Source organism: Phyllostomus discolor, chromosome 5 (genome assembly GCF_004126475.2).
Source record: "Phyllostomus discolor isolate MPI-MPIP mPhyDis1 chromosome 5, mPhyDis1.pri.v3, whole genome shotgun sequence".
Taxonomy (NCBI): domain Eukaryota; kingdom Metazoa; phylum Chordata; class Mammalia; order Chiroptera; family Phyllostomidae; genus Phyllostomus; species Phyllostomus discolor.
Window position 1 is genome coordinate 101,117,429 of NC_040907.2, and position 24,565 is coordinate 101,141,993.

Here is a 24,565-nt window from a genome sequence, read left to right on the forward strand (position 1 = left end):
ATAGCAAAGCTGGGAGGTAGAGAAATTTCTCCTATACCTCCTGCTCCCACATGCACAGCCTCCCCATTATCCACATCTCCCACTGTAGAGGAACATTTCTTAAAATCGATGAACCTACAGTAACATGTCGTGTCACCCAAAGTCCATAGTTTACATCAAGGTTCACTTTTAGTGTTGTACATACACTCCATGGCTTTGGACAAAGGTATAAATGGCATGTACCCATCATTATAGTCTCATACAGAGCAGTTTCACTGCTTTAAAAATCATCTGTGTTCTGCAGATTCATCTCTTTCTCCTTCTGCCCCAGTTCCTAGAAACCTCTAATCTTTTTACTGTTTCCATAGTTTTGTCATTTTAGAATGTCATAAAATTGCAGTCCTACAGTATATAGCCTTTCAGATTCACTTTTCATTTGCTGATATGTGTGTAAGCTTTCTTCATCTATTTCCTTGGCTTGACAGCTCATTTGTTTTTAATGCTGGATAATATTCCATTATGTGGATGTTTATTTATCTATTCACCTACTGAAGGACATTTTGGTTGCTTCCAAGTGGCAAACATGAGTAAAGCTGCTATGAACATTTGTACGCAGCTTTTATGTAGATTTGTTTTTCATTTTGCGTTTTTAATCTGTAGGGTCCATGAGATCATAGCTGCACCTCTGACTTGGATGTACTCTCTTGGCAAGGCTGAAACCCTATTTATATAATTTTATGAGCTGATGATGGTTCTGTGTTTCCTCCTACCCATGGTCAGCATTCTTTGCCATGACTCTACTTCAAGATCTGGAGAGTTAATTCCAAGAGAGAAGGGGCAGAGGGAGGAGAGTTTAAGTTATTACTCTCTCTTCATCTATTGGACCTCAATGAGGAATCTCTCTACCTCAGTCCTAGGAAGGGCACCTCTCCCCTGGGGACCCCCAGCTCACTGGGTCAGAGAGAAGTGTGTTGTGTGGTCCAGGTTGCAGTAAGGACTCAGTTCTGGTCAAATTTATGCTAGGTTTTGACTCCTCTATTCTAATCCTCCTTCTTAAGGTACAGGATCATCAGACAGTCCTCTTTGGTTTCTGTGACTTTCTGTCCCTGGGAAAAGAAAACTGACTCATGTTTAAATGATTTCAAGTGCACAATATTAGTTACATGTTAAAATAAGAGGGATGCCTGCCCTTTGAGAAGAAACATTTCACCAAATATATTTCTGCCTAGGACATAGGAACAACCCCATCTGTCTGGTATTTATATTTTTAATGGAGGCAAATGACTGGAGTCTGGATCAAGAGGAAAGATGAGTATGGTCGGTAGCATCACACTAGGCATAAGAATGGAGGGGCCTTGAGCAGGTTTGCCACCTTTACTGAGCAAAGCCACAGTGCAGGGTAAAACCTGCATTTGAACTGAAGGCAGGTGTTACAAAGTGGAGGAGATGGCTAGTAATGATTCTGAGTACCCTATTTCACTAAAACATGAGTGGTCTCAAGTTCTATATGCAAAAACAAACAAACAACCTCCTTTTAAGCTGAAACCCCACTGTGGTGATACAGAGAATGAGAGTGAAATCCTAGTCTAATTTCAGATTAAGCAAAACATAAGCATTTGACAAATGCCAAGATTATAAAGTTGTACAAGCAAAAGAGTCACTTTGAAATCTGAAGCTCAGCCCGAGATGTTTTGCAGTATTTCCATGCCAGTTCCTCCTAGTGTGACTGCTGCATACTTCCCAGATGTAGAAACCTTACTCACAGATGCCAGCCTTGCACCAGTTTATTGTACACACTGCATGTGAGGAGGGAGCATCACTGAGCACTTTTTGATTAAGAGAGAATTGTACAAGGGGAACAAACCAGAGAGCTCTGAAACATGCATTATTCAGATTGATGTCAGACAGCTGTGGGTTGCTGTTATGGATATATTAGTTCAAAGGCAGGGTGGATCTAACCAGGCTTTGGCAGGGACCTTAGGCATGCCAAGAGTAAGGACAGCATGTCCTTTAGCTTTAGCTCTTCTGTTGAGACTGAGGTCCCTATGAAACCATTGTGACCATTTACAACCAAATGGTACCATGAGAAGCTAGTGCCAGGAGGAGCCCAGGTGCTCAACTTTCGGGCTGTTGCCATCCAACCTAAAGACAAAGCCTTTAAGATAAGCTCCAGTGAGTGTGGCCTGAGGCCACTCCCTCAGCTCAAAGTTCAGAGAGTGGCTTTGAAAGAAAGAGGGAGGAATCTGGAACCAAACCCATCTGGAATGTCTTGCCTCCTGTAGGTAGCCAAGTGGATTCAGTATGCACTGAAAGTTTACTTCAAAAATTATCTGAAAACATCATTGTTTAAAGTATGTATTCCATAACAGAATAAAAGCATTCCCTAGAGATGGGGAATGAATGTGTAACCCTATACAATTTTCGTAATATTTCTGAACTACAATCCTTGACCTGAAAAATAAAAATTAATATCACCTATCTTGCTGGTTTTTAAAATGAGGACTAGAATGTTTGTAAAGCATCTAAGATTGTTTCATAAGTGTTACTAATAAGAAATACTACTCATCCCTTGAAGGTCATTTCCTGGGAATGGGACAGAAAGCTTAGTCTCCAACTGAGGTCTTGGAATGAGAAGGAGAATTCACCTGCATGCTGGTCAGGCATCACCCCCAAGGGAGTCTCTTTGGATCTATCCCCTGGAGTCCAAAGCTGCTGAGCTTACTCTTGCAAAGGGGAAAGCTGAATGTACCCATTCTGGCTCAGCAGTATGCCCCCTAGAGGAAGGAAGTGCTGAGGTCTCTGGCACAGACTAAAGGGGTTGGCTTTGAGCAGGGGTTACTCTCCTGTCACTGAGTGGCTTATAGATTACGAGACTCACAAGTGGAAAACCACTACCCTTTTCTCAATAGTATTGGGCTCAGCCTACAGTCCCTCATCAAAAGGCTCAGGAGGAAGACCAGGTAACCTCACAGAGGGGCAGAATGACTCAAAGGTGGAGGCAGACCTCAGGGAGCCTCGAATATTATACAGAGATGCCACCAGCACTATACAGGAAAAAGCTTGCTCTCTTTCATAGATTAGCCCCTCACGGGCACACACAGGTCCAGTAGACACAGACACAAACAGTAAACATTGTGGTAGTTATAGACAAGTAGCCCAGGGCCAATCACATACAACATTTGACAGTGACCTGTATCTGATCCCCTTCAAAGTGGACCCAGAACCAACAAAACCAGTGGGGGGCTTCAGCCCACACTAAAGCTTGAACCAAATAACCACAGAATCAGTACACCCAAAGGGGGATTTTTGCAGGTTCCAGACCCTGCTAGGAACAACAGTACATGAAGGGGTAACCCCTGCACAGCATCTCACACATGGAGGTTGAATTTTACCCTTACAGTTTCTGGGTAAACTCTATCCACAAAAGAGCCAATAGCATTCAAGACTCAACTACAACAGGGGGCATGCTCCTGTTGTAGGTACATTTCTGGACCATGGAGTTCAGGTGTTCTGAAGGATTGTGTCACTGACTCCAGCAAGACACATTTATCATAATACTATGAAAGCAGTTTGGAAGACATAGCACACCTACCCAACACACAGCGATCAAATGGGGCAACAAAGAAAAAATGTCCAAACAAAAGAACAACAGAAATCCCCACAAAAAGATTTGAAAGAAATAAGTGAAATGAAAGCAACTCAAGTACCAGATACAGAGTTTAAAATAATGGTTAATAAGGATGCCCAAGGACCTCAGGGGAAAAAAGGATGACCTCACTGAAACTTAAATAGAGACAGTAGTCATTAAAAAGAACATAGAAACCTTAAATAACAACCAGTCAGAAATGAAGAATACAATATCTGATATGAAGAATTCACCTGAAGGAATTAACAGTAGGTTAGATGAAGCAGAGAACTGAATCAGCAAATTCAGGACAAGATAACAGTATCCACCCAAAGAGAGAATGAAAATTAAAAGAGAAAAGAGAAAAGTGTAAAGGACCTTTGGGACAACATCAACTGCAACAACATTCACATCATAGGAGTGCCAGAAGAAAATGAGTGTGAGCAAGGGATAGAGAACCTGTTTGAAGAAATAATGACAGGAAACTTCCCTAGTGTGATGAGGGCAAAGGTGGCACAAGTCCAGGAAGTACAGAGAGTCTCAGTCAAGATGAACTGAAAGAGACCTACACCAAGCCATACCACAATTCAATGGCAACAAGCCAGGTCAAGGAGAAAATTTTGAAGGCAGCAAGAGAGTTACATACAAGTGAGTTACTATAAGGATGTCAGCTGATTCCTCAATAGAAACACTACAGGCCAGTCCTGAGAGGGAAGTTCACAGGCCTACCTAAAAAAGATAGAAACATTTCAAATAAACAACCTAACCCTACACCTACAGGAACTCAAGGAACAACAACAAAGACAACCCAGAGCAAGTAGAAAGAATGAAATAACCAAGATCAGAGCAGAATTAAATGGCATAGACACTAAAAGCACAATTCTAAGGATCAATGAATCCAGGACCTAGTTCTTTGAAAAGATAAACAAAATTGACAAGCCTTTAAGCAGGCACATCAAGAAAAAAAAGAGAGAGGACCCAAATAAATGCAATCAGAAATGACAGAGGAAAGGTTATAACTGATACGCCAGAAACACAAAGGATTTTAAGAAATTACTATGAAGAACTATATGCCAAGAAATTTGAAGACTTAGATGAAATGGGCAAATTTCTAGAAAAATATAATCGTCCAAAACTCAATAATGAAGAAGCAGAAAGCTTGAACAGACCAATAACACCTGATGAAATTGAAACAGTAATCAAAAAGCTTCCAACACACAAAAGCCCTGAACCACATGGTTTCACAGGACAATTTTCCAGAGCTTTTAAGAGAGAGCTAACCCCCATCCTCCACAGATTATTTCAAAAAAAATTCAAAAAGATGGAAGACTCACAAACTCTTTTTATAAAGTCAACGTCATCCTAATCCCAAAACCAGATAAAGAGATAACAAAGAAAGAACACTTCAGGCCAATATCACTGATGAACATACACACTAAAATCCTCAACAAAATATTGGTAAACCGTATCCAGCAATATGTTAAAAAGATCATACACCATGACCAAGTGGGATTCATCCCAGAGATGCAAGGATGGTACAATATTTGCAAGTCAATAAACATAATACACCACATAAACAAAACGAAAGACAAAAATCACATGATCATATCAATAGATGCAGAAAAAAACATTTGATAAGGTACAGAAACCATTTATGATAAAAACACTCAGCAAAGTGGGAGTAGAGGGAGCATTCATCAACATAATAAAGGCCATGTATGAGAGACCTACAACCAACATCATCCTCAATGGACAAAAACTTAGAGCTTTCCCACTAAGATCAGGAACAAGACATGGATGCCCACTTTCACCACTGCTTTTCAACATAGTACTGGAAGTCCTAGCCACAGCAGTCAGACAAGAAAAAGAAAAGGCATCCAAATTGGAAAGGAGGAAACAAAACTGTTACTGTCTACAGATGACATGATAGTGTACATAGAAAATCCTATAAACTCCACCAAAAAACTACTTGACCTAATAAATGAATTTGGTAAAACAGCAGGATACAAAATCAATACTCAGAAATCAAAGTTAATTTTGTACACCAACAATGAAACATCAGAAACAGAAATCAGGAAGAAAAAAACCATTTGATATAACAACAAGAAAAATAAAGTACCTAGGAATAAACCTAACCAAAGAGGTAAAAGACCTGTACTCAGAAAACTATACAACACTGAAGAAAGAAATTAAGGAAGACACAAATAAATGGAAGCATGTACCATGCTCATGGATTGGAAGAATTAACATCATCAAAATGTCTATACTACCCAAAGCAATTTACAGATTCAATGCAATCCCTATTAGAGTACCAATGGCATATTTCACAAATATAGAACAACATTTCAAAAATTTATATGGAACCATAAACGACCCCTAGTAGCTGCCACAATTTTGAGAAAGAAGAACAAAGCAGGAGGGATCATAATACCTGATATCAAACTGTATTACAAGGCCACTGAAATCAAAATAGCCTGGTACTGGCATAAAAACAGGCACATGGACCAATGGAACAGAACAGAGATCCCAGAAATAAACCCAAATCTCTATGGGTTCTCTTTAATATTTAATATCTCTCTTTAATATTTGACAAAGGGTGAAGTTGCATAAAATGGAGCAAAGATACAGCCTCTTCAACAAATGGTGTTGGGAGATCTGGACAGCTACATGGAAAAAAAAATGAAACTTGATCACCAGCTTATACCATACATAAAAATAAATTCAAGGTGGGATAAAAGACTTAAATATAAGTGGTAACACCATAAAAGTCCTAGAGGAAAACATTGGCAGGAAAATCTCAGACATTCCACACAGCAACATCTTCACAGATATATCCATAAAGCAAGGGACATAAAGGAAAGAATAAACAAATTGGACCTCACCAAATTAAAAAGTTTCTGCACAGCTAAAGAAAACAGCATTAAAATGAAAAGAGAGTGAACTGTATGGGAAAACATATTTGCCAATGACACCTTGGTCAAGGCCTTGATCTCCAAAATATATAAAGAACTCACATGACTCCACTCCAGGAAGACAAAAAAATATTAAAAAATGGGCAAAAGACTTGAACAGACACTTGTCCAAGGAGGACATAGAGAGGGCCCAGAGACACATGAAAAGATGCTCAACGTCACTAGCCATCAGAGAGATGCAAATTGAAACCACAATGAGATACCACCTCACACCAGTCAGAATGGCCAACATAAATCAACAAAAAAGTGTTGGGGAGGATGTGGAGAAAAGGGAAACGTAGTGCATTGTTGGTGGGATTGCAGACTGGTGCCGCCACTGTGGAAAACAGTATGGAGTTTCCTCAGAGAACTAAAAATGTAACTGCCATTTGACCCAGCAATTCTCTCTTGGGATTATACCTTAAGAGCCCTGAAACACCAATCCAAAAGAACCTATGCACTCCGATGTTCATAGCAGCACAATTTACAATAGCCACGTGTTGGAAGCAACCTAGATGCCCATCAGTAAATGAATGGGTCAAAAAACTATGGTACATTTACCTGATGGAATTCTACACAGTAGAGAGAAAGAAGGAGCTTATGCTGTTTGCAACAGCATGGATGGAACTGGAGAGCATTATGCTAAGTGAAATAAGCCAGGCAGTGAGGGACATATATCATATGATCACACCTTTAACTGGAACATCATCAACAAAAGAAAAAAGCAAACAAAATATAACCAGAGTCATTGAAATTAAGAACAATCTAACAATAGCCAGAGGAGAGTGAGGAGGGGACAGTGGGGAGGTTTTTCAGGAGCTACTATAAAGGACACATGGACAAAACCAAGGGGGAGGTGTGGTAGGGCTTCACCCTCAGGCCCCCTTCCCCGGCCACCATGGATGAGAATAAGTCTATCAAGACATGATCTGCTTGGGGAGGAAAGGTGGCCGATCTCTGAAAGGAGAAGGACCAAGAGCCTTTTCCTCAGTGGGCTTTTATTAGGTTCATTTTGCACAGGAATACAGGTAAAGCTCAGTAATCACTGTCAGGCAGTAAGGATCAAAAACAATAGATAGCATACAAAGAACTCTGAGGGCCTATTTTGAGTCAGGGTCAGATAGCTAAAGAGCCATAAAACTTTGAGAGACAAATTCACTTCCTGCTCAGACTCTTTCATTTAATTGAGAGCATTCTAAACAAAGAAGGTTTCATAGGATTTTACATATTCTTTCTTAGGTCTGATCACCCTAGGGAGCCCACCCATTCCAGCACAGGGCTGCACCGCCCTCTGTCATTGTTTCAGGCTTAAGTCAGGCAGTGGAAGTAGGCAGCCAAGAGATTAGGATTTCTTGCAGACAGAAGGAGGACTCAGGCTTTGTCAAAGCCAAAGTGTGAGGGTCCATCACCCACTTTTGCTATAGCCCCCCAAGTCCTTCCCTGGGGCCTTTCTGTGATCATGCTTGTCTTAGGTCATTCCCTACTTGGGGAATCTTACCCGTCATTGGCTAACCAACCAAGCTTTGGGCACCAGGCAGGGTGAAGAAAAAGGAGCAGAAGCCGTGCCCCTGCCAGGGAGATAAGCTTTGTCTCCTTAGTGGCTTCTGGTCCAAAGGTCATTCACTCAGCCTTAGCCATGGGGGGATTACAGCTTCTGAAAACCGGCAGGGCCATTCCCAACAGGGGTGGTGGAAGCAAGGGAGGGAGGTGGGTTTAGAGGGGATAGGGGGAATGGGTGGAAGAAAATATAACTGTAATTTAACAATAATAAGAGAATTAAAACAAACAAACAAAAGAAACACTACAGGCCAAAAGAACATGCAACCTGGGTTGCTATACACAGCAATACTGTTGTTTAAAATTGAAAGCCAAATAAAGAGCTTCTCAGATGAAAATAAAAAAGACTAAAAGAGTTCATTACCATCAAACCACTGCAAGAAATGTTAAAGGATGTTCATTAAGAAGAAGAAGAGGGAGAGAGGTAGAATTTTAAAATGTCAGTGAATAAGTACCTATCTGTCATAACCATAAATGTAAATGGAGTGAATGCTCCAAGCAAAAAATGTAGAATCACTGAATGGATAAGAAAACATGACCCATATGTATGCTGTCTACCAGGAGACTCACATCAGAACGAAATATTTCCACAGGCTGAGAATAAAGGAATGGATGAAAATACTCCATGCAAATGGAAATGAAAAAAAAAATGGAGTAGCAATACGTATATCTGACAAAATGGACTTCAAAACAAAGTCCATAAAAAGAAACAAAGAGGGTCACTACATAATGCTAAAAGGATTGATCAATAAGAGGATATAACCCTTGTAAACATATATGCGTTCCATACAGGAAGACCTAAATAAATAAAGAAAATCTTCGTGGGCATTAAGGAAGAGATCAACTGCAATACTGTCATAATAGGGGCTTATAACACCCCACTGTAATGATTGGGTAGATCATCCAGACCACAAATCAGCAAGGAAATAGTGACATCAAATGACACACTAGATCAAGTGGATTTATTTGATATTTACAGAATAATTCATCCCAAAGCAGCAGAATATACATTCTTCTCAAGTGCACATCAATTGTCCTCAAAGACAGACCACATGTTAGGTCACAAAATAAGTTAAATTCAAGAAGATTGAAACCATGTCAAGGATTTTCTTGGATCACAGTGGCATAAAATTAGAAACCCACCTCAATAAAAACACTCAAAAATACTCAAATATTTGGAAACTAAATAGCATGTTACTAAATAATGAATGGGCTATCAAGGAGATCTAGGAGGAGATCAATAAATACCTGGAAACAATTGAAACTGAACATACAGGGACCCAAAATCTATGGAGCACACAAAAAAAGCAGTCCTGAGAGGGAAAGTCATAGCACTACAGGCCTTCCTCAAGAGGCAAGAAAAATCTCAATCAATGGTCTAACCCTACGCCTTAAAAGACTAGAAAAACAACAAACAAAGCCCAGAGCAAGTAGAATAAAGGAAATAATCAGGATCAGAGTGGCAATTAATGACATAGAGACTAAAAAAACAGTACAGATGATCAATGAAACCAGGAGCTGATTCTTTGAAAAGATAAACAAGATTGATGAGCCTTTAAACAGACTTATCAAAAAAAAAAAAAAAGAGAGGACCCAAATAAATAAAATCAGCAGTGAAAGAAATGAAGTAACAACTGATATGACAGAAATGCAAGCAATTATAATAAATTACTATGAATAATTATATGACAAGATATTGGAAAACCTGGGTGAAATGGATAAATTTCTAGAAATATACAGTCTTTCAAAAGTGAGTCATGAAGAATCAAAAATCCTGAATAGACCAATATTGATCAACTGATGAAATTGAAGGAGTAATCAAAAAACTCCCAGTACACAAAAGTCCTGGATGATATGGCTTCACAGGTGAGTTTTATCAGTGAGTCAAAGAAGAATTAACACCTATATTTCTGAACCTGTTCCAAAAAATTCAAGAGGAAGACTTTCAAGATCTTTTTATGAGGATAGTGTTAGCCAGTATTATCATAATTCCAAAACCAGATAAAGATACAAGGCAGAAAGAAAATTATAGGCCAATACCCCTGACAGATATAGATACTAAAATGTTCAAAAAAATATTAGCATTCTGGACCTAGCAATACATTTAAAAGATTATACACCATGATCAAGTGGGATTTATCCCATAGATGAAAGGTTGGTACAATATATGCAAGTCAATAACTATGATACATCACATAAACAAATTAAAGATGAAAACCACATGATCATATCAATAGATGCAGAAAAATCATTTGATAAAATTCAGCACCACTTTATCATAAAGCCTCTCATCAAAATGGGAATAAAGGTATCATACCTCAACAAAATGAAGGCCATATATGAAAAACCTACAACTAGCCCTGGCTGGTGTGACTCAGTGGATTGAGTGCCTGCCTGCAAACCAAATGGTTGCTGGTTTGATTCCCAGTCAGGGCACGTGCCTGGGCTGTGGGCCAGGTCCCCAGTAAGGGGTGTGTGAGAGGCACCCACACATTGATGTTTTTCTCCCTCTCTTTTACTCTCCCTTTTCCTCTCTCTAAAAATAAATAAATCTTTAAAAAAAAAACCCTACAACTAACATCATTTTCGATGGACAAAAACTAAAAGTGTTCCCCTTAAGATCAGGAACAAGGCAGTGGTGTACACTTTCACCACTTTTATTATAGTCTGGAAGCCCTAGCCATGGTGCTCAGACAAGAAGAAGACATAAAAGACATCCAAATTGTAAAGAAGGAAGTAAAAAAATCATTATATGCAGATGACATGATATTGTACATAGAAAACCCTACAGACTCCACCAAAATAACTACTAGACCTAATAAATGAATTTGGCCAAGTAACTGGATACAAAACCAATACCCAGAAATTGATGGCATTTTTATACACCAATAATGAACTATCAGGAAGAGAACTAAGAGGCAGGCAGAAGTAGGGTGATGAGTGGCTGCAGCACCAAGAGAAAGAGGCAGGAAGCCCAACAGGAGCTGGGCGGGCACCATGGCTGGGATAACCACCATCAGAGTGGTGGAATGCAAGATCCAAGTTCTGCAGCAACAGGCCACTGATGCAGAGGAGAGGACCAAATGCTTCCAGTGGGAAGTGGAGGGAGAAAGGTGGGCCCAGGAACAGGCTGAGGCTGAGGTGACCTTCTTGAACTGTAGGATCCAGTTGTTTGAAGAGAAGCTGGACTGTGCTTAGGAGTGCCTGGCCACTGCCCTGCAAAAGCTGGAGGAAGCTGAGAAAGCTGCTGATGAAAACAAGAGAAGTATGAAGGTTATTGAAAACTGAGCTTTAAAAGATGAAGGAAAGCTGGAACTCCAGGAAATCAAGCTAAAAAAAAGCTAAGCTCATTGCAGAAGAAGCAGATAGGAAGTATAAAGAGGTAGCAAGTGCCCTGGCTGGTGTTGCTCAGTGGATTGAGCACTGCCCTGTGAACCAAAGGGCCACTGGTTTGATTCCCAGTCAGGGCACATGCCTAGGTTGCAGGTCAGGTCCCCAGTAGGGTATGCACAAGACAGGCAGCCACATGTTGATCATTTCTCTCCCTCTCTTTCTCCCTCCCTTCCTCTTTCTCTAAAAGTAAATAAAATCTTTTTTAAAAAAAGATGTGGCTGGTCAGTTGGTGATTGTTGAGGGAGATTTGGAATGCACAGAATAACAAGCTGAGCTGGCAGAGTCCCGTTCCTGAGAGATGGATGAACAGATCAGATGGATGGACCAAACCCTGAAGTGCCTGAGTGCTGCTGATGAAAAGTACTCTCAAAAAGAAGACAAATATGAGGAAGAGATAAAGTTTCTTAATGATGATAAACTCAAGGAGGCAGAGACATTGTGCTGAGTTAGCTGAGAGATCGGTAGTCAAGATGGAAAAGACAATCGATGACTTGGAAGATAAACTGAAATGCACCGAAGAGAAATACCTTTGTACACAAAAGATGCTGGACCAGACTCTGCTTGACCTGGATGAGATGTAGAGCACCTCATTCCTGCCCTGCTGCTGCTCCTCCATCTGACCCTGCTCCTCTAACCCTGACTCCACCTGAGGCCAGCAAGCCAGAAGTTGACCTTTAAATTGAGGATTGATCTTTAACTGGAAGGCTGCTTTCTCCTTTCACTTCTCCCCACCCCTACCCAATGTCTTTTTAATCAAACTGTATCTGCCTCTCCCAAAGATTCTGGTTGGGCTAGAGACTAAGTACCTCTGGGGACAATATTTAAGGGAATGTGAGCACAATGCAGTGTCTTTAAAAGTATGTTGTGATGTGCATGTTTTATAATTACCTTTTTTGTTGTTGTTGTTGTTGTAGCAACCATTTGTAAAATATTCTAAATAATTCCACAGTTCTCAAGCATCAATTCAATCCCTTTCTCACTTTTGGAAGGTAATTTTTCAGCTTAATCCATACTGCCTTGTGCATAGGGAAGGGAAAGACGTATGGGGCTACCTTATTGAGAGCCAAACAGAGCCCAGAGAAAGACTCCACTATGGGGAGTCATTGCTTTGTGCAGGGTACCAGTCAAACCAGACAGGTGATTCCAGGAGGAGTTAGCCAAAGAGAAAAAAAAATGATGTTCAGGTTTCAGCTTTAAAGTATTGTGGGATAATTTTTTTTTAGATCAGAAGTGACCAAAGTAAATGATGATACCTCTCTGAGACCAAATCCTTGTCTCATCTGTGCCCCCTTCTCAGTGTTTCACAAAATTGATCATGTGCCCCATAGGTTGAAGTGACCAATTATTTGCCTCCTTGAAAGAAAGAAAATTATGTTTTTGCCACTGATTTAGCCATATGGAATCATCTCATCACCCTTTTCTGGGTCTGAAGCTGCTATGATTAAAAATGCCATCTCATTGTGCTTTGTATCAGTTTGTGCTGCAGAAATCTTGAATAGTTTATGTACAAAACTGTCTTTAAATTTTATATTATTTTGAAACTTTGCTTCTTTGGGATTGGGGCACACTAGCCACCCCATCTGGCTGTGAAAACCTTCCACAGTCTGTGCTGGCAGTGTGCTGATCTTTAAGTTTCTTTCCTTACCCAGTACTCCCTTATTGGTGAGGTTTCTGTGAGGTCTGTTAGGTTCACATCCTGCAGCTTACTTGCTTAAAATGTACTCTCCTTTGGTATGGTCTCTTTGGGAGCCGATTCAGCAAAAAAGAAACTAATAGTGCAATTATTTTGATACGAAAATTGACAAATCTCTTTTTAAAATAAAGAACCAGTCCCTCAAGAAAAAAAGAGAGAGAGGAAGAAAACTAAAAAAAAAAAAAAAAAAAAAAATCCCATTTGCTATTGCAACAACAAAAAATAGGGTACCTAGGAATAAATTTTAGCCATGAAGGTAAAAGATCTGTACTCAGAAAACAATAGGACACTGAAGAAAGAATTTGAGGAAGATACAAATAAGTGGCAGCATATACCATATTCATGGATTAGAAGAATTAACGTTATTAAAATGCCCATACTACCCAAAGCAATCTATAGAATCAATGTAATTCCTATTAAAACACTAATGGCATATTTCACAGAACTAGGACAAGTATTCCAAACATTTATATGTAGCCCCAAACGATCCCAAATAGCCTCAGCAATCTTGTAAAAGAAGAACAAAGGTGGAGGTATCACAATATTTGCTATCAAACTATACTACAAGGCCACTATAATCAAAACAGCTTGGTAGTGGCATAACAACAGACATATAGATCAATGGAACAGAACAGAGAGCCCATCCTTTATAGTCAGTTGATATTTGACAAAGATGGCAAGAGCATACAATGGAGCAAAGACAGTCTCTTCAATAAATGGTCTTGGGAAAACTGGACTGGTACATGCAGAAAAATGAAACTAGACCACCATACACAAGAATAAACTCAAAATGGATAAGAGACTTAAATGTAAGTCATGAAACCATAAAAATCCTGGAAGAAAGTATATGCAGTAAAATCTCAGCTATTTCATGAAGCAATATTTTGGCCAGTGTATCTCCCAGGGCATTAGAAGCAAAGGAAAAAATAAGCAAATGGGACTATATCAAATGAAAAAGTTTCTGCACAGCTAAAGAAACCATCAGCAAGATGAAAAGGAAACCCCCTCTATGGGAGAATATTCTCTCAAATGAAGCATCTGATAAAGGTTTAATTTCCAAAATACACAAAGAACTAATATAGCTTAACTCCAGGAGGACAAATAATCCACTTAAAAAATGATCTGAATAGACACTTATTCAGTCTGCACTGAATAAAGTCTCTACAGTCTGGAAAAATGCTGTCCACAGCATATGTCCACAGACATGGAAAAATACTGAACATTACTAATCATTAGAGAGATACAAATTAAAACTACAATGAGCTATCACCTCACATCTGTCAGAATGGCTACCATCAATAAATCAGGAAAAAACAAGTGCTGGCAAGAATGTGAAGAAAAGGAAACTCTTATGCACTGTTGGTGGGAATTCAGACTGGTGCAGCCACTGTGGAAAGCAGTATGGAGTTACCTCAGAAAATTAAAAATGGAACTGCCTTATGACCATGGATACCACTTCTGCAAATATATCCTATGAATACTGAACCACCAATACAAAAAAATATATGCACCCCTACATTCATGGCAGTGCTATTTACAATAGCCAAGATCTGGAAACAGCCTAAGTGCCCATCAGTAGATGAGTGGATTTAAAAACTATGATACATTTACACAATGGAATACTATGTGGTGGGGAAAAGAAGAAACTCTTACATTACATTTTTGAACAGCATAATGGACCTGGATAATATGTGCCACGTGAAATAAGCCAGTCAATGAAGGAAAATACTATATGATTTTACTTATATGTGGATTCCAATGAACACAATAAACTATCAAACAAAATGGAAATGGAAGCATAGATACATGGAGATGAACAGACTGACAGCTACCAGGGGAGTAGGGGAATGAATGAAAATGGTGAAGGGATTAACCAGAGAACATGTATGCGTAACCCAAGGACACGGAAAATGTTATGGGGCTTGACTGAGGAAGGGGAAAGGGTGCAGTTGGCTGGTGGTGGCGAAAGGGGGGGAAAAGGCAGGAACAGCTGTAATAGCATAATCAATCAAAGTAATTTTAAAAAATTGTAATAGTAATGAAAGACACACACATGTACATACAGATGCCAACATGCACAAATGTGTCTCTGGAACTCTTTGTGTTCTTTGCATGCTTTGAGGTGTGTGGTAATGGGACTCTAATCTTATGTCCTCACATTCATTTTGAATTAGTCTGTCTTCATCAAAATGCTGTTTCTTTTACTGCTTTGGCAATTAATTTAGTAAATTGGCATAGTAAAAGGAGCATGCAAATTGCCTCTTCCTCACTTCAGAACATCCTTCATTGCCAAAGCCAGCAGGGATTAGAAGTATTTGAAGTGAAAATGAGTTGAGCCAGGGTAGACAGTTAAAGAATTTTGATTTTCTCCTTACAGTATTTTACAAATTATATTGTGCTTTGTTTCCATTTAACAAAGGAAGGTGGTGGTGTTTTTATTAAGATAGAAATTTTCCCCAAGTCTCTACAGTCAATTAATATTTGACAAAGGCGGCAGCAACATAAAATGGAGTAAAAATAGCCTCTTCAACAAACGGTGTTGGGAGAACTGGACAGCTACATGCAAAAAAATGAAACTCGAGCACCAACTTAAACCTTATACAAAAATAAATTCAAGGTAGATAAAAGACTTAAATATAAAACATGACACCATTGAAGTCCTAGAGGAGAACGTAGGTAGGAAAATCTCAGATATTTCACGCAGAAACTTTTTTACTGACATGTCCCCTGGAGCAAGGGACATAAAGGAAAGAACAAACAAATAGGACCTCATCAAAATAAAAAGCTTCTGCACAGCTAAAGAAAACAGTATCAAAATAAAAAAAGAACCAACTGTATGGGAAAAGATATTTGCCAATGATACCTCAGACAAGGGTTTAATCTCCAAAATATATAAAGAACTTACACAAGTACACTCTAAGAAGACAGGGAACCCAATTAAAAAATAGGCAAATGACTTCAACAGACACTTCTCCAAGGAGGACATACAGAAAATCCAAAGACACATGAAATCCAAAGACATCAGTTCAATATCACTAGCTATCAGAGAGATGCAAACTAAAACCACAATGAGATACCACTTTACACCAGTCAGAATGGCCATCATAAACAAAGCAACAAACAACAAGTGTTGGAGAGGTTGTGGAGAAAAGGGGACCCTAGTGCACTGTTGGTGGGACTTCAGACTGGTACAACCACTATGGAAAGCAGTATGGAACTTCCTCAGGAAACTAAAAATAGATCTGCCTTTTGACCCAGCAATTCCACTGCTGGGACTATATCCTAAGAACACTAAAACACCAATCCAAAAGAACCTATGCACCCCAATGTTCATAGCAGCACAATTTACAATAGCTAGGTGCTGGAAGCAACCTAGATGCCCATCAGTAAATGAATGGATCAAAAAACTATGGTACACTTACACAATGGAATTCTATGCAGCAGAAAGAAAGGAGCTCCTACCCTTTGCAACAGCATGGATGGAGCTGGAAAGCATTATGCTAAGCGAAATAAGCCAGGCAGTGAAAGACAAATACCATATGATCTCACCTTTAACAGGAACCTAAACAACAAAACAAAGAAACAAGCAAAATATAACCAAAGACACTGAAAAAGAGGACAGGCTGACAGTGACCAGAGGGGACAGAAGAGGGAATTTCAGGGGAAAATGGGAACGGTTTACAGGAACAAATTTAAAGGACACATGACAAAAACTAGGGGGAGGGTGGTAATGGGAAGGAAGTGGGGAGGGTTGGGTGGGTCGTCTGGATTGGGAGTAAAAGGGAGAAAAGTGTAATTGAACAATGATTAAAATAAAATAAAACAAAATAAAATAAAAATTAAAAAAAAGAAATTTTCATTTTTCAATGACTGGATGGATTATAGGAAATGAAACTAATTGCTAGGGGATTAAAGTTTACCAAAGCTGTTTTGGAGTCTTGTCTACATAAAACCCTTTTTGTGGTAAAATAGATAGGGCAAATATGAATAAACATGTAGCTGTCAACCCTAGTTGCTTGCTATTCAACTCAAGGAAAGACAGACTTCTAGAGAGGAGAGGGTCTTCTTCCAGCTACCATTGTGAATGCTGGAAGTTGACATCAAAGACTGGCCATGAAAATCCCCAAGTTCTGAACAAGTTTTTAAGGATTACCACTGCTTGCCTAAAGTTCTGTGGTTAGGATTTCAGGACTTCAGTAAAGCGGAGGTGGGACAATTTTCAAAAGGCATGTCTGAGCTCTGAAGATTATCAGTACTGATGATTCAGTACCAAAGCAAATACCACATTTTAAGGAGTAGATGGCTTAAAATAATCACCTTGACAACTGGAAAACACAACAAGGAAAGAGAAAAAGAGAAAGCATATAAGGGGCAAAGGACAATGGAGAAAAAGAGATGGAGAACAGGAAAGGGAGAGAAAGACACACAGACACAATACTTGGCATGGCTTTTAACAGCCTGAGATTCCCAAGTAATCTCCACCCCTTCTCTTTTTTTTAGTATGACTCTGTAAAATTTGCATTTCCTCTTCAGGTCCTAAATTCAAACTCTCCTATGTAAACTCATAGAGTCTGAGTGCAGCCAGACCAGGAAGAGGAAAAGCTAAACCTGTGAAGTGGGTCCCATGGGCAACCTTAACAGTTGAAAGATATGGCAGCAGCCCAGGATAATGAACTAAGAAGTGTAAGTTTCCTTGCCTTAGAGGTGAGCTGAAGTCAGCCAATAAAATTATCAGTCTTAAGGAAGCTTTGATTTTTAAGTTAGGCTGTAAATAATTCCACAAATGGGGCCTCTGCTATATAATAGTGTGCTGATTTTTTAAGAGCTACTCAAAAATAAATTGGCTGAATGACTAAATCTGCAGAAGTTGCCAGTCAAATGTGAAAGAATGGTCCAATGAAGGGAAAAAAACTTTTTAAAAGGATGCATTAACTGAGCATAAACAGTGTTCATGTAAGTGATTTCCAGTTCATTAAGTTCATCCTTTGGTTTTTCAGCAATGAGAATTCAAATGAGGCCCCTTCTCCAACTTGGAATTCAGGCTTCTGGTGTTTGTGTATCTCACCATGTTAGGATATGGGCAGAAAGCTTTATTGCTTTCAATTAAAGTGCCATGCACAATCTTATAATGTCAAGATGAGGCCAAGGTGTGGCTTTTCCATGGCTAGATTGGAATTGAATGAAAATAGGCAGACATTATTTTTTAAAAAGCTACATATGGCATGTGAGCTATTGAGCCATGATACAGAGGGATTTCCTTGTATTGTAGTAGTGTCCTTATCATCCTGCTCCTGGGGTTATTGCATTAAAACATTATAGCAGACATAGGGAGAAATTGCAGATGTTTTGCTGCTTTGGCTTTTGCTAGCTGTAATTGGGTTCCCAGCATGTATTCCAGGGGACAATGCAAAGGAGGGAAAGGGGAAATATGTACTTGTGAAGTGGGGCAAAGTGCCAGGGGGCTATTAGGACCCTCTGATTCATCAGGTTTGGGTCTGGAAGTCATCAGGTATTCCACAAGGGTTGGCACAGGGTCAAGTACCTGTAAAGCAGGGCTCACAGAGAAGGATCCAAGGAAGAGGCCTGGAGACTCTAGCTATAGGCTCTACATTTTCTTCATGAATGGGGACATGTGTGAGTAATCAGAAATGCACACACAGAAACACAAAAATACATGCCATCTCAAAGAATGTGCAGTGATATTTAAAATAATAAATAACCCAAGTGCATTCTATGATGGTCATTTGGAGTTCCCACCTCACCCAGTTCTCTCTCCAGGAGGAATATTATAAGTGGTAGTGGGTGGGACCCAGTACCATCCAATTACTATACAATTTAGGTCCCAGCACATCTGACTCTGCTTCTGCACAAGGCTGACAGCTCCTGGACCCCATGGGTTCCATAGATGTCTGGCTCTGTGCCCTCCAGCAGCACCCAGAGAAAATGAAGAAAACGATAATGCTCATGCTGCCACTGTCCTCCTGCATATCACTATAGAGTTCAAAGGGATGGTGAGCATGAAGACATTGTTCTAACCTGCAAACCTGTTTCATAGGTACTAATAAGTGTTGTTAGTTTAGGGCCTCAAATATCTCAGAATACTAATCTTTTAGTTTTTTAAATTTTATATTTGGTTTTTAGTCTAGTCACAAAGTTGTGCAGGCATCACCATCTAAGTTCCTAAACATTGTCTTCATTCCAAAAAGAAACCCCATACCCAGTAACAGCCACTCCCTGTTCTCCTGGCTCCTGCTCCTGTTCTAAACGCTTCATGTGATGCAGACACCAGCTCTCAGTGTCCAAGTCATTATGGATGAAATGAGACATTCACACGGACTACTGAGTCTGGTGGAGGAAAAGGGACAACATGGCTTTTCCCTCAAGGGGAGCAAAAGCCACGGCCTCTGCCATGATAGGCCTTTATTGGGTTTCTCTGCCCATTACATGATGGTCCTCATTTACTATGCACAGGTTTGCTTTAGGTGGTTACCTTTTACAGAAAACAAAGGAGCCAATGCTGCTAATCACATCACAGAAGAGGGATATTTGCAAATGAAAAGGCAAAAGTGGTTGAACCAGTTACACTCACCTTGGAAGGTTTAGAGAGGATTTAGGAAGTTACTTTGCAGTAAATGTCCTCAATTCAGGGTGAGGGAGATTTTAACAAAAAGCAAGACTCATACATTGCAGGCTTGATTCCCCACGGGAGAACCTATCCGTAGGCGTGGGTCCTGTGCATCTCCAAGTGGGAGTTGGGCCCACACCATGCAGAACAGTCTCCTACATCCACAATGTGTGGCCATTTTTGTGTGATTTCTTTCATTTGGCACATATTTTCATAGTTCACTTTTGTAGTCACAAGTATCAACACTCTTTTTATGGCTGATTAGCAGTGCTTTGTGTGGATGGACCACATTTGTTCATCCATTCATCTGGTTATGGACACTTGAGTTCTCACTTTTTGACGATTGTAAAGAGTCTTGCCATGAATATTCATGTACAAGCTACGTGTGAACATATGTTTTCATCCAGCTAGTAATGGAATTGCTGGATCCATTTTACATTCCCATAAGCAAAGGATAAGGGTTCTCGGTGTGTGCATATTTTTGCAACATTTACTATTGTCTGTCTTTATGGTTATAACCATCCTTGTGGATGTGAAGTGGTTTTCATTAATCTTTTAGATATAAAATAATAATGAAGGTTACAGTCACCACTTACCTTGGAAAGAAATCCATGTTAATGACTTGTCAACTAATATTTATAAACTGCTAATAAGTCCTAGAAGGTAGTATTTTAGGAAGGCACAGTTGATCCTTTATTCTGGAATTCCCTGCTCAGAAGCTATTCATGAAAATGACAATCACTGTGCAAGCACAGTGGGTGATACTGAGGAGAGGACACACAGATGGAAGCAGAGCCTGCCGAGAGCCCTGCTTCTGAGTCCAAGGGTCAGCAATGTTCTTCCCTCATCAGTGATGGAATCTCAACCACATTCGTGCATGTGTGCATGTTGGCACATTATCTCCTTGAAGCAACAGTTAAGATGTTCCTTCCCTAAACCCTCTCCTTTTTTCCTTTTCTGAATAGTAATGACTGATACAAAAAATGCAATCACAGTTTGGGGGAGAAAAAGTCTATTCTGGAACAGGCCTTTGGCTTATGTTAAGAAATGTCTATATGGAGAGGGGTGGAGGGATTGTGTTTGTTTTTCCTAGGGGCTAGAAGGTAGGATGTGATGACTCTTACCAGGCCCTAGAGGTCAGTGTGTGGGTTCTTGGTCCCATTTCTCTGCCATGCTTAGAAACAACACACTAATTTTTAATTTCTCTAAAGATTGGTGCTTGACTACACCCGTCCAGCTGGCATTGTGGAGTCAGGGTGGACTGATTGACACAGAGCAAGTCAAGAAATCATAGTATCTCAGGCCTGAAGTAGATTAGAGGGACCACTTACTCTGTTTACTTTCTTGGTTTTGTCTCACTCCCAACCCCAAGGACTCACCCCCTATGTCTACATGAAGCCCAGACAGTCATAGAACTCACCACCTCCAGCACAGTCCATTTATTCCTAACTGTGACTGCTAGGAGTTTCTTTTCTAGTCTGGATCCACACCAGATTCCAAGTCTGCTGCCCTGTGCCTGAGCTCCATCTTGTGAGCCACTCTGCATGTTTGTCCCAATGTTTTACATGATGGTACTTAACTAAAGTGTTAAAAAAAAAAAAAAACAGCTATTTCCCATCCACACTACCCTGGTTTGCAGACTGCCACAATGAGCAGTGTGCAGAGTCAGTGGTTCCCACTGTTTCTTGGTTCCTGCTGCATCACAGTGATGCTGTCTCAAACATGGACTTCACAGGCTTTCATTCCAAGTTGCTCTAGATAGAAAGCTCAGAGAGGGTTAAAAGAGTGTGTGGTATTTAGATTAGAAATGAATAGTCTTTACATTTTAGTTTTAGCAATATTTTTATTATGAAATGTATAATTAAAGCCTGTTAAACATATGTATATACACAGTTTAAAGAATGATAATATAACAAAAACTTAAGGACCTAGAGGCCCATCAGCTGGCTCTACCTGTTGTTTTAATGTCTCCTTTACTTTTCTTTAGAATGTAAAATCATTTAAGGACACATATGTATGTGTCTCTAAATACTAATTCATTTAGTTTTATTTAGCTTTGCCTAGTGCTGATTACTACATACTTAGAATCAATATGTGTTCTTTTATGACCTGCTTCTTCTACTCAGCAAAGAATCAGCCATGTTGACAGATTCATTTTTTCTACTGGATAGTGTACCATGATTTGTGTCCTCTACAATTGGTGGCCATTTCAGTTACATCTGCTTGTTGATGTAGAAGTGCATTCTTACTCTAGTCTAGAGAACACTAGGCTGTATTTTTTGGAATTGAATAGCTAGTGACTGATACTTTGTTCTACATCTTGGTCAACATTTGCTATTGTTGGCTTTTTAATTTTTGTCAACTTTGTGAGTGTGAAATGTTATCTCCTTGTGGCTTAATTATTAAATCTCTGACTACTAATGCTGTATTGAGTATCTCTTCATGGACTTATGGAGCCTTTGTGTTTGTCTTTTTTACAGTGCTTGTTGAAATTACTTGACTGTTTATATACATTTTTAACATTTTATTTACTGATTTTTAGAGGGAGAGAGAGTGAAAGGGAAAAAAGTAGGGAGAGAGAGAGCAGGAAACAATGATTTGTTGTTGCACTTACTGATGCATTCATCGGTTGCTTCTTGTATGTGCCCTGACTGCAGATCTAACCCACAACCTTGGCATATCAAGTCAATGCTCTAAGTAACTGAACCACCTGGTCAGGGTTACTTGTCTTTACCTTGACGATAAGTAGTATTTATCTAGTATTTACCCGATTGTCACTGTTCTGAGTAGTTCTGGATATATCAAGTTTTAATCCTTTCCAATAAAGTAGGTTTTATTCTGGTGATGGTTGCCTCATAGGAGAGGAACCTGAGGGACAGACAGAGTATCTTGCTTAAGTAATTAAAAATTCTGTTAAGATTTACATCGGAAATGCATTTGAACTACACATCCATTTGAGAGAAAATTACAGCTTTTCTGAATCATTCCATCTAATTAAATGTAGATCATCTTGAGTATCTTTCAGTAAAGTTTTATAATATTCTACATAAAGAGTATGCACATTTATTATTAAATTTATGTCTAGTACCATTTATAAAGGCAACAAAAATATTTTAAAATATATTTGTGTTTTGTAATAAAGTATTTTAAAAATATTATATACTCTAACTGCTTGTGATTGTATAGAACAGCTGACTTTGTATATTGGTATCCAATATTCTTGCCAAGTTCTTATTAATTCTAAAAATTTCCAGGCGGTATTTTTGGGTTTTCACATAGATAATCATATCTGCAAGTGACTGTAGTTTGCTTCTTCCTGTTATTTCTCTTGTCTGACAGCATTCCAGTGCAGTGCTGAAGTCGAGTGGTAGAAAAAGTATCTTGCCTTATTCCTGATCTTAAAGATCACATGTTTGAGATTTCCCCATTAAGGCTGATGTTTGTTGTGGAGTTTTTGTTGATATTCTTTGTTAGATTATGAAAATTGTCTTCTGTTTCAGTTTACTAAAATTAATTTTAAAAGTCAATTTTGAATTTTATCAAATGAATTTTCTTTAATTTTGAGATTATAAGGTTTTTCTTTTTCAGTCTTCAGTGTGACAAATGAGTAATTTTTCTAATGTTAAACCACCTTATATTCTTAGAATACCCAAATTAGAAATGATGTGTTACGATTTTTTATACATTGATGAAGTCAGCTGGCAAATCTTGTGTTTAAGAGATTGGTCCTCAGTGCAGCTGGCATATTTCCCATTCTCACTTCCACTAAGGGTGTAGCCTGTTCAAAGTCAAAATTTCTTAGGCAGCTTTTAGTAGACTCCTATTGTAAATGATCTCGAGGCTTCACAGCCTGCCCCATCATCAAAGGCAAAATAGCTCAGCAGAAACCTTACAATAAAACTGGCAGTGGTTTCACTTAGCATAATGTCTTCCATGTTCATCCATGCTGTCACAGAGGGTAAAATTTCCTTCTTTTTCATAGCCAAGCAGTATTCCTTTGTGTAAATGTACCATAGCTGTTTATCCACTCATCTTTTGATGGACACTTGGCTGCTTCCAAATCTTGGCTATTGTAAATAACACTGCAATGAATATAGGAGTGCATATAGTCTTTTGAATTAGTGTTTCAGGTTTCTTTGAATAAATTCTCAGAAATGGAAATTCTGGGTCATAAGGTAGCTCCATTTTTTTTACAGATTTCTAATTAACTTTTTTATATTTAAATTATTTTATTGTTTAATTACAGTTGTTTGTATATTCTCCCTGCCCCTCCCCTCAACCCTCTTCAAACCCACCTCCCTCCCTGGCTCCCACCCTCCCCCTTGGCTAGTTCCATTTTTAATTTTTAAAGGTAACTCTATACTGTTCCACACAGTGGCTGCACCAGTCTGCATTCCCACCAACAGTACACAAGTGTTTCCTTTTCTCCACATCCTCACCAACAGTTGTTGTCTGCTGGTTTATTAATGATAGTCATTCTGGCATGCGTGAGGTGATTTCTTGTGGTTTTAATTTGCATTTATCTGATGATTAGTAATGTTGAGCATCTTTTCATATATCTTTTGGCCATCTGCATGTCCTCTTTGGAAAAGTGTCGTTTCAGGTACTTTGCCAATATTTTAATTGGTTTGTATTTTGGTGTTGAGTTTTAAAAGTTCTTTATAAATTTTTTATATTAACCCCTTATCAGATGTATCAGCTAGTATATTCTCCTGGGTATATTCAGTTCAGTAGGTTGTCTT

At 39.1% G+C, this 24,565-nt stretch overlaps 1 protein-coding gene and 1 pseudogene across 3 annotated transcripts in view; both read left to right on the plus strand.

Moving 5' to 3' along the window:
• The window catches only part of SH3RF3 (SH3 domain containing ring finger 3), a 410,835-nt gene that overhangs the window by 183,658 nt on the left and 202,612 nt on the right, over positions 1-24,565 (plus strand). The gene's annotated exons all lie outside the window — the stretch shown is intronic.
• Positions 11,110-12,724, plus strand: LOC114498033 (annotated as a pseudogene).